The 14,212-nt window shown below is 48.9% G+C and overlaps 1 long non-coding RNA gene across 1 annotated transcript; it reads right to left on the reverse strand.

Annotated features, from left to right (window-relative positions):
- Positions 1-262: 262 nt before the first annotated feature.
- On the reverse strand, positions 263-1,902 carry LOC145909023 (uncharacterized). Its single transcript, XR_014403049.1, has 5 exons — positions 1,648-1,902; positions 1,466-1,591; positions 1,260-1,386; positions 980-1,026; positions 263-568 (listed from the first exon to the last, which is right to left on the reverse strand). It is a non-coding gene; the product is annotated as an uncharacterized LOC145909023 (long non-coding RNA).
- Positions 1,903-14,212: the final 12,310 nt, after the last annotated feature.

Consider the following 14,212-nt stretch of genomic DNA (forward strand, 5'->3'; position numbering starts at 1 on the left):
GGATAATTCCACCCCTAGGGTTGGGGTGGAAAACTCCACGCTCGAGGATTAACACCTTCAGCGGTGGTATTTTCCACCACTAACCTGCGTTTACCCACCCACTACAACCTACATATTTTACTGTTACACCCTTGCGTGGTCTTTTCCACTCCTACAAAACTGCACAAATGTAGCAATGCAAATGTATTACAGAACAAGAAATGAAAGAAACAATCACTGTAAATGAAATATTTATTCAAAATTAGACTCTTTATTGGTCAAGTTTTATAAAAATGTTTATAGCTAGTATATTTATCAGAAGCAATGTTTCTTGCACAAAACAGAAATGTTATAATAGTGGTTACAAATCTCGAAAAGAAAAAAGTGGTAATTAGATTGCATCATACTGTGGCAGCAAGAAGGTAAAGTTTTAGGAAAACAAAGATCAGTGATCAGCACATTCAAAGCATAAGAGAATTCACAAAACATATGTTTTCACCTTTACAGAATATTTCTATTTTGAAGGATGTGTTTGCATTACATGATGACTTCACAACAGTCTGATAAGGTGTTGTTGTTTCGCTTCAACCTGCAAAATTAAACATGATTTATAAAATTAACAATATTTGGAAAGAACCTGCTAAAAATATACTTCTGAAGCCTTTCCTTTGACGAAAAATCACAAGTAAAAGTTGGGTGCAGTGAATTATTTTAGGAAATTAGTAGGAGTTGCAAATATTTTTTATAAGCAGGCACTTTATGTCTATTATGTCAAGCAAGTGCATGACAATATTTTGTAAGGGAGCAGATTAAAACAATGCTGGGAAACAACAAAATCAAAATGGCTCACAAATGACTACACTCTAGTTTGATGGTAGTAATTTTTGCTGTTTTTTGAAAAAGCTTTCTGGACCAATTTGGGTTGCTTAAGGAAAGAATAAGAAACATAATTTTAATGTACAACAGATTAAAATAACAAAAAAAATATGCTTTAACTTACCTCACTGTTAATATGCAAAGTTTTTCATCCAACAAAAGTGACAGCTCCTACAAAATACAGACAAATAAGTTGAACAAACCTTACGTAGAGTATCAAAATTGGCATAAAGAAGAATAAATTTTTGGTTTTTTTTTTCAGCCTGTCATCAACGATTTATCGATATTTGTAATAAAATTGACAATAACAAACCCAACAACATTTTTGCTCCTGAAGTGCAAAGATTTAAGAACTAGGTACAATAAGGTATATAAACACAACAAAGAATAACAAAATGACTTACAACAAAAGAAAACTGAAGGACTGGAGATGTTTATCTGTGTCATCAACTGTTTATCGGGCATATACGACATTTTTATAAATGCTATGATCATCCATGGACCCAAAGTAAAAGGTTTAGGATCTGAAACCTGAAGAAAATCAAACAACCATAGCATTAATATGAAATAAAATCAGACCAAAAAATGTTGTCAAATCAAAGGCAATCACCTGTTAAGAGGTTGTCTGGTTTTCTTAAAAGAGTGAACAATTTTTTTCATTGCCATGACTTTTATTGTTTGCATGTCCGTCACACCAGACTGTGGCCTGGTGAGGTATGTTTGTGCACAGAATAAGCTGAAGACAAGAGATGAAGGTTAACTCAAAAACAAAATTATAGGTCAGCACAGTACGTCAGTTGCTGGACGCTGGTTACAGTTGGAAAATATTTCAATATTTTCAAATATTTTTACTGACATCACAGTTGGTAACTTGATTGCTTACTGAATCTGGGTTGTTTTGTCCGACATGGTCATTTATCTTTATGTTCTGAAACTGTTTAGTTATCACACTTTTAACTCTTTCTTAAGAATGTTTTTATACCAGTATTTAAAGAATTGTTAGTACATTAAGGAAGTATCAGGATTAGTAGGCTATACTTCAATGTCTGAATCAGTGGAAGTTTTTGTTTAATACACAAACTGGTACTGGTATAACACACAACCGCATAAAAATGGTATAATTTGACGTGGGTTGCAAAACTAAAACATAATTACCTACCTTAAGTTTTAACAAGCAGCTTTCCTTCCAAAACGCATCGTTCACTAAATAAACTCTAACAGCAAGTCAACTTTAGCCAAGTATTTTTCTTCCAAATTAACGAGTTTCGAAAATACGCGGCAAAACATAAAAATGTTATGCGAATATGTTTTTTCCTTTTATTTTTACAATCTTCTTTTGGGTAACGGAATGCTTGTTAAACAACAATACATCGCTTAATTTATTTTTATTTTTAAACACTCAATGCAAAACTGAATGTTAATTCAAAATTTTCAATTAATCTGTTCTAATACATTGATTGCAAAAAAGCCACATGTGGGCCGTATCTCCCAAGTCTTGAAAATTGAGCTTTAGAGGTCATTCGCCTTCATGCACCTGGTGACAGTTTCTCTTGTTTGTCAAAAACAATTGCCGGGTCTGATGACTTATGAAGCAGAACTACGACTGGTTAACAGAAAATAGTTTTGACCAGAATTCCCAAACAAGGGTCAGGACTAACAGAAAATGGCAAATTGAGCATAATTTCTGTGATTCATTTTTCCACAAAATCTACCTCAATATTTTGGTAGTTTTTCAGCTACATGTTCAACAGCACCCTCTACCAATTTACTGCCTAGAAACCATAATAAAACCGCCCCAAGCTCGCTGAATCGCTATGGCAACAGCCTGTTCATTTGCGCTCATTCAATCAAAACACCAGCACCCATGCATGACCAATTGCATTGTTGCACACAAGTAACTCTTTTCCACAGAAATACAAAGATACGTCCACCAGATGGTAAATTTAGTTAGTTCTACCCATATGTCATTCTCTATCAATGGAAAACACTTTACAATTGCAATGATCACCGAGCATACAAGGGTGGAACTACAACAACCACATGGGTGTAACTTTCCACCGACAATTTATCAATGCGTGGAAAAGCACACGCCAAAAATTTTCAGGTGGAAAACTACAACAAAGGGGTGGATTTTAACACGTAAAGATGGTAAAATTCCACTTCGGGGTGGAAAAGTCAAACATAGGTTGGAAAATTCCAAGCTATGTTCGTAATTACCACCTTTTTGCCACCCCAAAAATTTACAGTGTAGGCTGCTTTTTTACTTGGGCGCGCATGATTTTTGTTCTATGTGAATAAGTGTAGGAGGTGGGAAATGCCCACCGTGTAGACCTCTGTCACAATAGAAATTGTGACGTCACAGAGCATGCTTGCTCACCATGCCCTATTGCTGTCCAGAGGCGAGGATGCTCTCCTTGCCGATGCAAATGTGGCAAATACGGCGGCACTCAGTGTTGAAAATTGCCATTCCACGTGCTTGCGATGTCCCAACCACTCCAAGTGCCCACCAGGCCAACCTCCGCCCCACTCCCTCCAGTCGACATTCTATTTGAATAAGGTAAGCATCACGCCCTGTCCGGGCTACTTTTTAACTACTTAATCGTTTGCAAAGGCCGCCCGCCGTGGTTGCCGCGTCGACGAAGCCGGCTCGTGCTCATTATGCCCAATTACTGTCCAGCGGCATGCATACTTTTCTGTCGTTGCAAGCGTGGTAATTACCGCTGCACTCTCAGTGTTGAAAATCGCCATTCCACGTGCTTGCCATGTCGCAACCACTCCAAGTGCCCACCAGGCCAAGCTCCGACCCTCTGCCACCAGTCGACATTCTATTTGAATAAGGTAAGCATCACGCCCTGTCCGGGCTACTTTTTAACTACTTAATCGTTTGCAAAGGCCCCCCGCCGTCGTTGCCGCGTCGACGACGCCGGCTCGTGCTCATTATGCCCAATTACTGTCCAGCGGCAGACATAATTTTCAGTCGTTGCAAGCGTGGTAATTACCGCTGCACTCTCAGTGTTGAAAATTGCCATTCCACGTGCTTGCGATGTCCCAACCACTCAACGTGCCCACCAGGCCAACCTCCGCCCCTCTCCCACCAGTCGACATTCTATTTGAATAAGGTAAGCATCACGCCCTGTCCGGGCTACTTTTTAACTACTTAATCGTTTGCAAAGGCCCCCCGCCGTCGTTGCCGCGTCGACGACGCCGGCTCGTGCTCATTATGCCAAATTACTGTCCAGCGGCAGACATACTTTTCAGTCGTTGCAAGCGTGGTAATTACCGCTGCACTCTCAGTGTTGAAAATTGCCATTCCACGTGCTTGCGATGTCCCAACCACTCAACGTGCCCACCAGGCCAACCTCCGCCCCTCTCCCGCCAGTCGATATTCTATTTGAATAAGGTAAGCATCACGCCCTGTCCGGGCTACTTTTTAACTACTTAATCGTTTGCAAAGACCCCCTGCCGTCGTTGCCGCGTCGACGACGACTCGTGCTCATTATGCCCAATTACTGTACAGCGGCTAGGCTGCTTTTTTACTTGGGCGCGCATGATTTTTGTTCTATGTGAATAAGTGTAGGAGGTGGGAAATGCCCACCGTGTAGACCTCTGTCACAATAGAAATTGTGACGTCACAGAGCATGCTTGCTCACCATGCCCTATTGCTGTCCAGAGGCGAGGATGCTCTCCTTGCCGATGCAAATGTGGCAAATACGGCGGCACTCAGTGTTGAAAATTGCCATTCCACGTGCTTGCGATGTCCCAACCACTCCAAGTGCCCACCAGGCCAACCTCCGCCCCACTCCCTCCAGTCGACATTCTATTTGAATAAGGTAAGCATCACGCCCTGTCCGGGCTACTTTTTAACTACTTAATCGTTTGCAAAGGCCGCCCGCCGTGGTTGCCGCGTCGACGAAGCCGGCTCGTGCTCATTATGCCCAATTACTGTCCAGCGGCATGCATACTTTTCTGTCGTTGCAAGCGTGGTAATTACCGCTGCACTCTCAGTGTTGAAAATCGCCATTCCACGTGCTTGCCATGTCGCAACCACTCCAAGTGCCCACCAGGCCAAGCTCCGACCCTCTGCCACCAGTCGACATTCTATTTGAATAAGGTAAGCATCACGCCCTGTCCGGGCTACTTTTTAACTACTTAATCGTTTGCAAAGGCCCCCCGCCGTCGTTGCCGCGTCGACGACGCCGGCTCGTGCTCATTATGCCCAATTACTGTCCAGCGGCAGACATAATTTTCAGTCGTTGCAAGCGTGGTAATTACCGCTGCACTCTCAGTGTTGAAAATTGCCATTCCACGTGCTTGCGATGTCCCAACCACTCAACGTGCCCACCAGGCCAACCTCCGCCCCTCTCCCACCAGTCGACATTCTATTTGAATAAGGTAAGCATCACGCCCTGTCCGGGCTACTTTTTAACTACTTAATCGTTTGCAAAGGCCCCCCGCCGTCGTTGCCGCGTCGACGACGCCGGCTCGTGCTCATTATGCCAAATTACTGTCCAGCGGCAGACATACTTTTCAGTCGTTGCAAGCGTGGTAATTACCGCTGCACTCTCAGTGTTGAAAATTGCCATTCCACGTGCTTGCGATGTCCCAACCACTCAACGTGCCCACCAGGCCAACCTCCGCCCCTCTCCCGCCAGTCGATATTCTATTTGAATAAGGTAAGCATCACGCCCTGTCCGGGCTACTTTTTAACTACTTAATCGTTTGCAAAGACCCCCTGCCGTCGTTGCCGCGTCGACGACGACTCGTGCTCATTATGCCCAATTACTGTACAGCGGCTAGGCTGCTTTTTTACTTGGGCGCGCATGATTTTTGTTCTATGTGAATAAGTGTAGGAGGTGGGAAATGCCCACCGTGTAGACCTCTGTCACAATAGAAATTGTGACGTCACAGAGCATGCTTGCTCACCATGCCCTATTGCTGTCCAGAGGCGAGGATGCTCTCCTTGCCGATGCAAATGTGGCAAATACGGCGGCACTCAGTGTTGAAAATTGCCATTCCACGTGCTTGCGATGTCCCAACCACTCCAAGTGCCCACCAGGCCAACCTCCGCCCCACTCCCTCCAGTCGACATTCTATTTGAATAAGGTAAGCATCACGCCCTGTCCGGGCTACTTTTTAACTACTTAATCGTTTGCAAAGGCCGCCCGCCGTGGTTGCCGCGTCGACGAAGCCGGCTCGTGCTCATTATGCCCAATTACTGTCCAGCGGCATGCATACTTTTCTGTCGTTGCAAGCGTGGTAATTACCGCTGCACTCTCAGTGTTGAAAATCGCCATTCCACGTGCTTGCCATGTCGCAACCACTCCAAGTGCCCACCAGGCCAAGCTCCGACCCTCTGCCACCAGTCGACATTCTATTTGAATAAGGTAAGCATCACGCCCTGTCCGGGCTACTTTTTAACTACTTAATCGTTTGCAAAGGCCCCCCGCCGTCGTTGCCGCGTCGACGACGCCGGCTCGTGCTCATTATGCCCAATTACTGTCCAGCGGCAGACATAATTTTCAGTCGTTGCAAGCGTGGTAATTACCGCTGCACTCTCAGTGTTGAAAATTGCCATTCCACGTGCTTGCGATGTCCCAACCACTCAACGTGCCCACCAGGCCAACCTCCGCCCCTCTCCCACCAGTCGACATTCTATTTGAATAAGGTAAGCATCACGCCCTGTCCGGGCTACTTTTTAACTACTTAATCGTTTGCAAAGGCCCCCCGCCGTCGTTGCCGCGTCGACGACGCCGGCTCGTGCTCATTATGCCAAATTACTGTCCAGCGGCAGACATACTTTTCAGTCGTTGCAAGCGTGGTAATTACCGCTGCACTCTCAGTGTTGAAAATTGCCATTCCACGTGCTTGCGATGTCCCAACCACTCAACGTGCCCACCAGGCCAACCTCCGCCCCTCTCCCGCCAGTCGATATTCTATTTGAATAAGGTAAGCATCACGCCCTGTCCGGGCTACTTTTTAACTACTTAATCGTTTGCAAAGACCCCCTGCCGTCGTTGCCGCGTCGACGACGACTCGTGCTCATTATGCCCAATTACTGTACAGCGGCTAGGCTGCTTTTTTACTTGGGCGCGCATGATTTTTGTTCTATGTGAATAAGTGTAGGAGGTGGGAAATGCCCACCGTGTAGACCTCTGTCACAATAGAAATTGTGACGTCACAGAGCATGCTTGCTCACCATGCCCTATTGCTGTCCAGAGGCGAGGATGCTCTCCTTGCCGATGCAAATGTGGCAAATACGGCGGCACTCAGTGTTGAAAATTGCCATTCCACGTGCTTGCGATGTCCCAACCACTCCAAGTGCCCACCAGGCCAACCTCCGCCCCACTCCCTCCAGTCGACATTCTATTTGAATAAGGTAAGCATCACGCCCTGTCCGGGCTACTTTTTAACTACTTAATCGTTTGCAAAGGCCGCCCGCCGTGGTTGCCGCGTCGACGAAGCCGGCTCGTGCTCATTATGCCCAATTACTGTCCAGCGGCATGCATACTTTTCTGTCGTTGCAAGCGTGGTAATTACCGCTGCACTCTCAGTGTTGAAAATCGCCATTCCACGTGCTTGCCATGTCGCAACCACTCCAAGTGCCCACCAGGCCAAGCTCCGACCCTCTGCCACCAGTCGACATTCTATTTGAATAAGGTAAGCATCACGCCCTGTCCGGGCTACTTTTTAACTACTTAATCGTTTGCAAAGGCCCCCCGCCGTCGTTGCCGCGTCGACGACGCCGGCTCGTGCTCATTATGCCCAATTACTGTCCAGCGGCAGACATAATTTTCAGTCGTTGCAAGCGTGGTAATTACCGCTGCACTCTCAGTGTTGAAAATTGCCATTCCACGTGCTTGCGATGTCCCAACCACTCAACGTGCCCACCAGGCCAACCTCCGCCCCTCTCCCACCAGTCGACATTCTATTTGAATAAGGTAAGCATCACGCCCTGTCCGGGCTACTTTTTAACTACTTAATCGTTTGCAAAGGCCCCCCGCCGTCGTTGCCGCGTCGACGACGCCGGCTCGTGCTCATTATGCCAAATTACTGTCCAGCGGCAGACATACTTTTCAGTCGTTGCAAGCGTGGTAATTACCGCTGCACTCTCAGTGTTGAAAATTGCCATTCCACGTGCTTGCGATGTCCCAACCACTCAACGTGCCCACCAGGCCAACCTCCGCCCCTCTCCCGCCAGTCGATATTCTATTTGAATAAGGTAAGCATCACGCCCTGTCCGGGCTACTTTTTAACTACTTAATCGTTTGCAAAGACCCCCTGCCGTCGTTGCCGCGTCGACGACGACTCGTGCTCATTATGCCCAATTACTGTACAGCGGCTAGGCTGCTTTTTTACTTGGGCGCGCATGATTTTTGTTCTATGTGAATAAGTGTAGGAGGTGGGAAATGCCCACCGTGTAGACCTCTGTCACAATAGAAATTGTGACGTCACAGAGCATGCTTGCTCACCATGCCCTATTGCTGTCCAGAGGCGAGGATGCTCTCCTTGCCGATGCAAATGTGGCAAATACGGCGGCACTCAGTGTTGAAAATTGCCATTCCACGTGCTTGCGATGTCCCAACCACTCCAAGTGCCCACCAGGCCAACCTCCGCCCCACTCCCTCCAGTCGACATTCTATTTGAATAAGGTAAGCATCACGCCCTGTCCGGGCTACTTTTTAACTACTTAATCGTTTGCAAAGGCCGCCCGCCGTGGTTGCCGCGTCGACGAAGCCGGCTCGTGCTCATTATGCCCAATTACTGTCCAGCGGCATGCATACTTTTCTGTCGTTGCAAGCGTGGTAATTACCGCTGCACTCTCAGTGTTGAAAATCGCCATTCCACGTGCTTGCCATGTCGCAACCACTCCAAGTGCCCACCAGGCCAAGCTCCGACCCTCTGCCACCAGTCGACATTCTATTTGAATAAGGTAAGCATCACGCCCTGTCCGGGCTACTTTTTAACTACTTAATCGTTTGCAAAGGCCCCCCGCCGTCGTTGCCGCGTCGACGACGCCGGCTCGTGCTCATTATGCCCAATTACTGTCCAGCGGCAGACATAATTTTCAGTCGTTGCAAGCGTGGTAATTACCGCTGCACTCTCAGTGTTGAAAATTGCCATTCCACGTGCTTGCGATGTCCCAACCACTCAACGTGCCCACCAGGCCAACCTCCGCCCCTCTCCCACCAGTCGACATTCTATTTGAATAAGGTAAGCATCACGCCCTGTCCGGGCTACTTTTTAACTACTTAATCGTTTGCAAAGGCCCCCCGCCGTCGTTGCCGCGTCGACGACGCCGGCTCGTGCTCATTATGCCAAATTACTGTCCAGCGGCAGACATACTTTTCAGTCGTTGCAAGCGTGGTAATTACCGCTGCACTCTCAGTGTTGAAAATTGCCATTCCACGTGCTTGCGATGTCCCAACCACTCAACGTGCCCACCAGGCCAACCTCCGCCCCTCTCCCGCCAGTCGATATTCTATTTGAATAAGGTAAGCATCACGCCCTGTCCGGGCTACTTTTTAACTACTTAATCGTTTGCAAAGACCCCCTGCCGTCGTTGCCGCGTCGACGACGACTCGTGCTCATTATGCCCAATTACTGTACAGCGGCTAGGCTGCTTTTTTACTTGGGCGCGCATGATTTTTGTTCTATGTGAATAAGTGTAGGAGGTGGGAAATGCCCACCGTGTAGACCTCTGTCACAATAGAAATTGTGACGTCACAGAGCATGCTTGCTCACCATGCCCTATTGCTGTCCAGAGGCGAGGATGCTCTCCTTGCCGATGCAAATGTGGCAAATACGGCGGCACTCAGTGTTGAAAATTGCCATTCCACGTGCTTGCGATGTCCCAACCACTCCAAGTGCCCACCAGGCCAACCTCCGCCCCACTCCCTCCAGTCGACATTCTATTTGAATAAGGTAAGCATCACGCCCTGTCCGGGCTACTTTTTAACTACTTAATCGTTTGCAAAGGCCGCCCGCCGTGGTTGCCGCGTCGACGAAGCCGGCTCGTGCTCATTATGCCCAATTACTGTCCAGCGGCATGCATACTTTTCTGTCGTTGCAAGCGTGGTAATTACCGCTGCACTCTCAGTGTTGAAAATCGCCATTCCACGTGCTTGCCATGTCGCAACCACTCCAAGTGCCCACCAGGCCAAGCTCCGACCCTCTGCCACCAGTCGACATTCTATTTGAATAAGGTAAGCATCACGCCCTGTCCGGGCTACTTTTTAACTACTTAATCGTTTGCAAAGGCCCCCCGCCGTCGTTGCCGCGTCGACGACGCCGGCTCGTGCTCATTATGCCCAATTACTGTCCAGCGGCAGACATAATTTTCAGTCGTTGCAAGCGTGGTAATTACCGCTGCACTCTCAGTGTTGAAAATTGCCATTCCACGTGCTTGCGATGTCCCAACCACTCAACGTGCCCACCAGGCCAACCTCCGCCCCTCTCCCACCAGTCGACATTCTATTTGAATAAGGTAAGCATCACGCCCTGTCCGGGCTACTTTTTAACTACTTAATCGTTTGCAAAGGCCCCCCGCCGTCGTTGCCGCGTCGACGACGCCGGCTCGTGCTCATTATGCCAAATTACTGTCCAGCGGCAGACATACTTTTCAGTCGTTGCAAGCGTGGTAATTACCGCTGCACTCTCAGTGTTGAAAATTGCCATTCCACGTGCTTGCGATGTCCCAACCACTCAACGTGCCCACCAGGCCAACCTCCGCCCCTCTCCCGCCAGTCGATATTCTATTTGAATAAGGTAAGCATCACGCCCTGTCCGGGCTACTTTTTAACTACTTAATCGTTTGCAAAGACCCCCTGCCGTCGTTGCCGCGTCGACGACGACTCGTGCTCATTATGCCCAATTACTGTACAGCGGCTAGGCTGCTTTTTTACTTGGGCGCGCATGATTTTTGTTCTATGTGAATAAGTGTAGGAGGTGGGAAATGCCCACCGTGTAGACCTCTGTCACAATAGAAATTGTGACGTCACAGAGCATGCTTGCTCACCATGCCCTATTGCTGTCCAGAGGCGAGGATGCTCTCCTTGCCGATGCAAATGTGGCAAATACGGCGGCACTCAGTGTTGAAAATTGCCATTCCACGTGCTTGCGATGTCCCAACCACTCCAAGTGCCCACCAGGCCAACCTCCGCCCCACTCCCTCCAGTCGACATTCTATTTGAATAAGGTAAGCATCACGCCCTGTCCGGGCTACTTTTTAACTACTTAATCGTTTGCAAAGGCCGCCCGCCGTGGTTGCCGCGTCGACGAAGCCGGCTCGTGCTCATTATGCCCAATTACTGTCCAGCGGCATGCATACTTTTCTGTCGTTGCAAGCGTGGTAATTACCGCTGCACTCTCAGTGTTGAAAATCGCCATTCCACGTGCTTGCCATGTCGCAACCACTCCAAGTGCCCACCAGGCCAAGCTCCGACCCTCTGCCACCAGTCGACATTCTATTTGAATAAGGTAAGCATCACGCCCTGTCCGGGCTACTTTTTAACTACTTAATCGTTTGCAAAGGCCCCCCGCCGTCGTTGCCGCGTCGACGACGCCGGCTCGTGCTCATTATGCCCAATTACTGTCCAGCGGCAGACATAATTTTCAGTCGTTGCAAGCGTGGTAATTACCGCTGCACTCTCAGTGTTGAAAATTGCCATTCCACGTGCTTGCGATGTCCCAACCACTCAACGTGCCCACCAGGCCAACCTCCGCCCCTCTCCCACCAGTCGACATTCTATTTGAATAAGGTAAGCATCACGCCCTGTCCGGGCTACTTTTTAACTACTTAATCGTTTGCAAAGGCCCCCCGCCGTCGTTGCCGCGTCGACGACGCCGGCTCGTGCTCATTATGCCAAATTACTGTCCAGCGGCAGACATACTTTTCAGTCGTTGCAAGCGTGGTAATTACCGCTGCACTCTCAGTGTTGAAAATTGCCATTCCACGTGCTTGCGATGTCCCAACCACTCAACGTGCCCACCAGGCCAACCTCCGCCCCTCTCCCGCCAGTCGATATTCTATTTGAATAAGGTAAGCATCACGCCCTGTCCGGGCTACTTTTTAACTACTTAATCGTTTGCAAAGACCCCCTGCCGTCGTTGCCGCGTCGACGACGACTCGTGCTCATTATGCCCAATTACTGTACAGCGGCTAGGCTGCTTTTTTACTTGGGCGCGCATGATTTTTGTTCTATGTGAATAAGTGTAGGAGGTGGGAAATGCCCACCGTGTAGACCTCTGTCACAATAGAAATTGTGACGTCACAGAGCATGCTTGCTCACCATGCCCTATTGCTGTCCAGAGGCGAGGATGCTCTCCTTGCCGATGCAAATGTGGCAAATACGGCGGCACTCAGTGTTGAAAATTGCCATTCCACGTGCTTGCGATGTCCCAACCACTCCAAGTGCCCACCAGGCCAACCTCCGCCCCACTCCCTCCAGTCGACATTCTATTTGAATAAGGTAAGCATCACGCCCTGTCCGGGCTACTTTTTAACTACTTAATCGTTTGCAAAGGCCGCCCGCCGTGGTTGCCGCGTCGACGAAGCCGGCTCGTGCTCATTATGCCCAATTACTGTCCAGCGGCATGCATACTTTTCTGTCGTTGCAAGCGTGGTAATTACCGCTGCACTCTCAGTGTTGAAAATCGCCATTCCACGTGCTTGCCATGTCGCAACCACTCCAAGTGCCCACCAGGCCAAGCTCCGACCCTCTGCCACCAGTCGACATTCTATTTGAATAAGGTAAGCATCACGCCCTGTCCGGGCTACTTTTTAACTACTTAATCGTTTGCAAAGGCCCCCCGCCGTCGTTGCCGCGTCGACGACGCCGGCTCGTGCTCATTATGCCCAATTACTGTCCAGCGGCAGACATAATTTTCAGTCGTTGCAAGCGTGGTAATTACCGCTGCACTCTCAGTGTTGAAAATTGCCATTCCACGTGCTTGCGATGTCCCAACCACTCAACGTGCCCACCAGGCCAACCTCCGCCCCTCTCCCACCAGTCGACATTCTATTTGAATAAGGTAAGCATCACGCCCTGTCCGGGCTACTTTTTAACTACTTAATCGTTTGCAAAGGCCCCCCGCCGTCGTTGCCGCGTCGACGACGCCGGCTCGTGCTCATTATGCCAAATTACTGTCCAGCGGCAGACATACTTTTCAGTCGTTGCAAGCGTGGTAATTACCGCTGCACTCTCAGTGTTGAAAATTGCCATTCCACGTGCTTGCGATGTCCCAACCACTCAACGTGCCCACCAGGCCAACCTCCGCCCCTCTCCCGCCAGTCGATATTCTATTTGAATAAGGTAAGCATCACGCCCTGTCCGGGCTACTTTTTAACTACTTAATCGTTTGCAAAGACCCCCTGCCGTCGTTGCCGCGTCGACGACGACTCGTGCTCATTATGCCCAATTACTGTACAGCGGCTAGGCTGCTTTTTTACTTGGGCGCGCATGATTTTTGTTCTATGTGAATAAGTGTAGGAGGTGGGAAATGCCCACCGTGTAGACCTCTGTCACAATAGAAATTGTGACGTCACAGAGCATGCTTGCTCACCATGCCCTATTGCTGTCCAGAGGCGAGGATGCTCTCCTTGCCGATGCAAATGTGGCAAATACGGCGGCACTCAGTGTTGAAAATTGCCATTCCACGTGCTTGCGATGTCCCAACCACTCCAAGTGCCCACCAGGCCAACCTCCGCCCCACTCCCTCCAGTCGACATTCTATTTGAATAAGGTAAGCATCACGCCCTGTCCGGGCTACTTTTTAACTACTTAATCGTTTGCAAAGGCCGCCCGCCGTGGTTGCCGCGTCGACGAAGCCGGCTCGTGCTCATTATGCCCAATTACTGTCCAGCGGCATGCATACTTTTCTGTCGTTGCAAGCGTGGTAATTACCGCTGCACTCTCAGTGTTGAAAATCGCCATTCCACGTGCTTGCCATGTCGCAACCACTCCAAGTGCCCACCAGGCCAAGCTCCGACCCTCTGCCACCAGTCGACATTCTATTTGAATAAGGTAAGCATCACGCCCTGTCCGGGCTACTTTTTAACTACTTAATCGTTTGCAAAGGCCCCCCGCCGTCGTTGCCGCGTCGACGACGCCGGCTCGTGCTCATTATGCCCAATTACTGTCCAGCGGCAGACATAATTTTCAGTCGTTGCAAGCGTGGTAATTACCGCTGCACTCTCAGTGTTGAAAATTGCCATTCCACGTGCTTGCGATGTCCCAACCACTCAACGTGCCCACCAGGCCAACCTCCGCCCCTCTCCCGCCAGTCGATATTCTATTTGAATAAGGTAAGCATCACGCCCTGTCCGGGCTACTTTTTAACTACTTAATCGTTTGCAAAG

This window comes from Ascidia mentula, chromosome 7 (genome assembly GCF_947561715.1).
Source record: "Ascidia mentula chromosome 7, kaAscMent1.1, whole genome shotgun sequence".
NCBI lineage: Eukaryota > Metazoa > Chordata > Ascidiacea > Phlebobranchia > Ascidiidae > Ascidia > Ascidia mentula.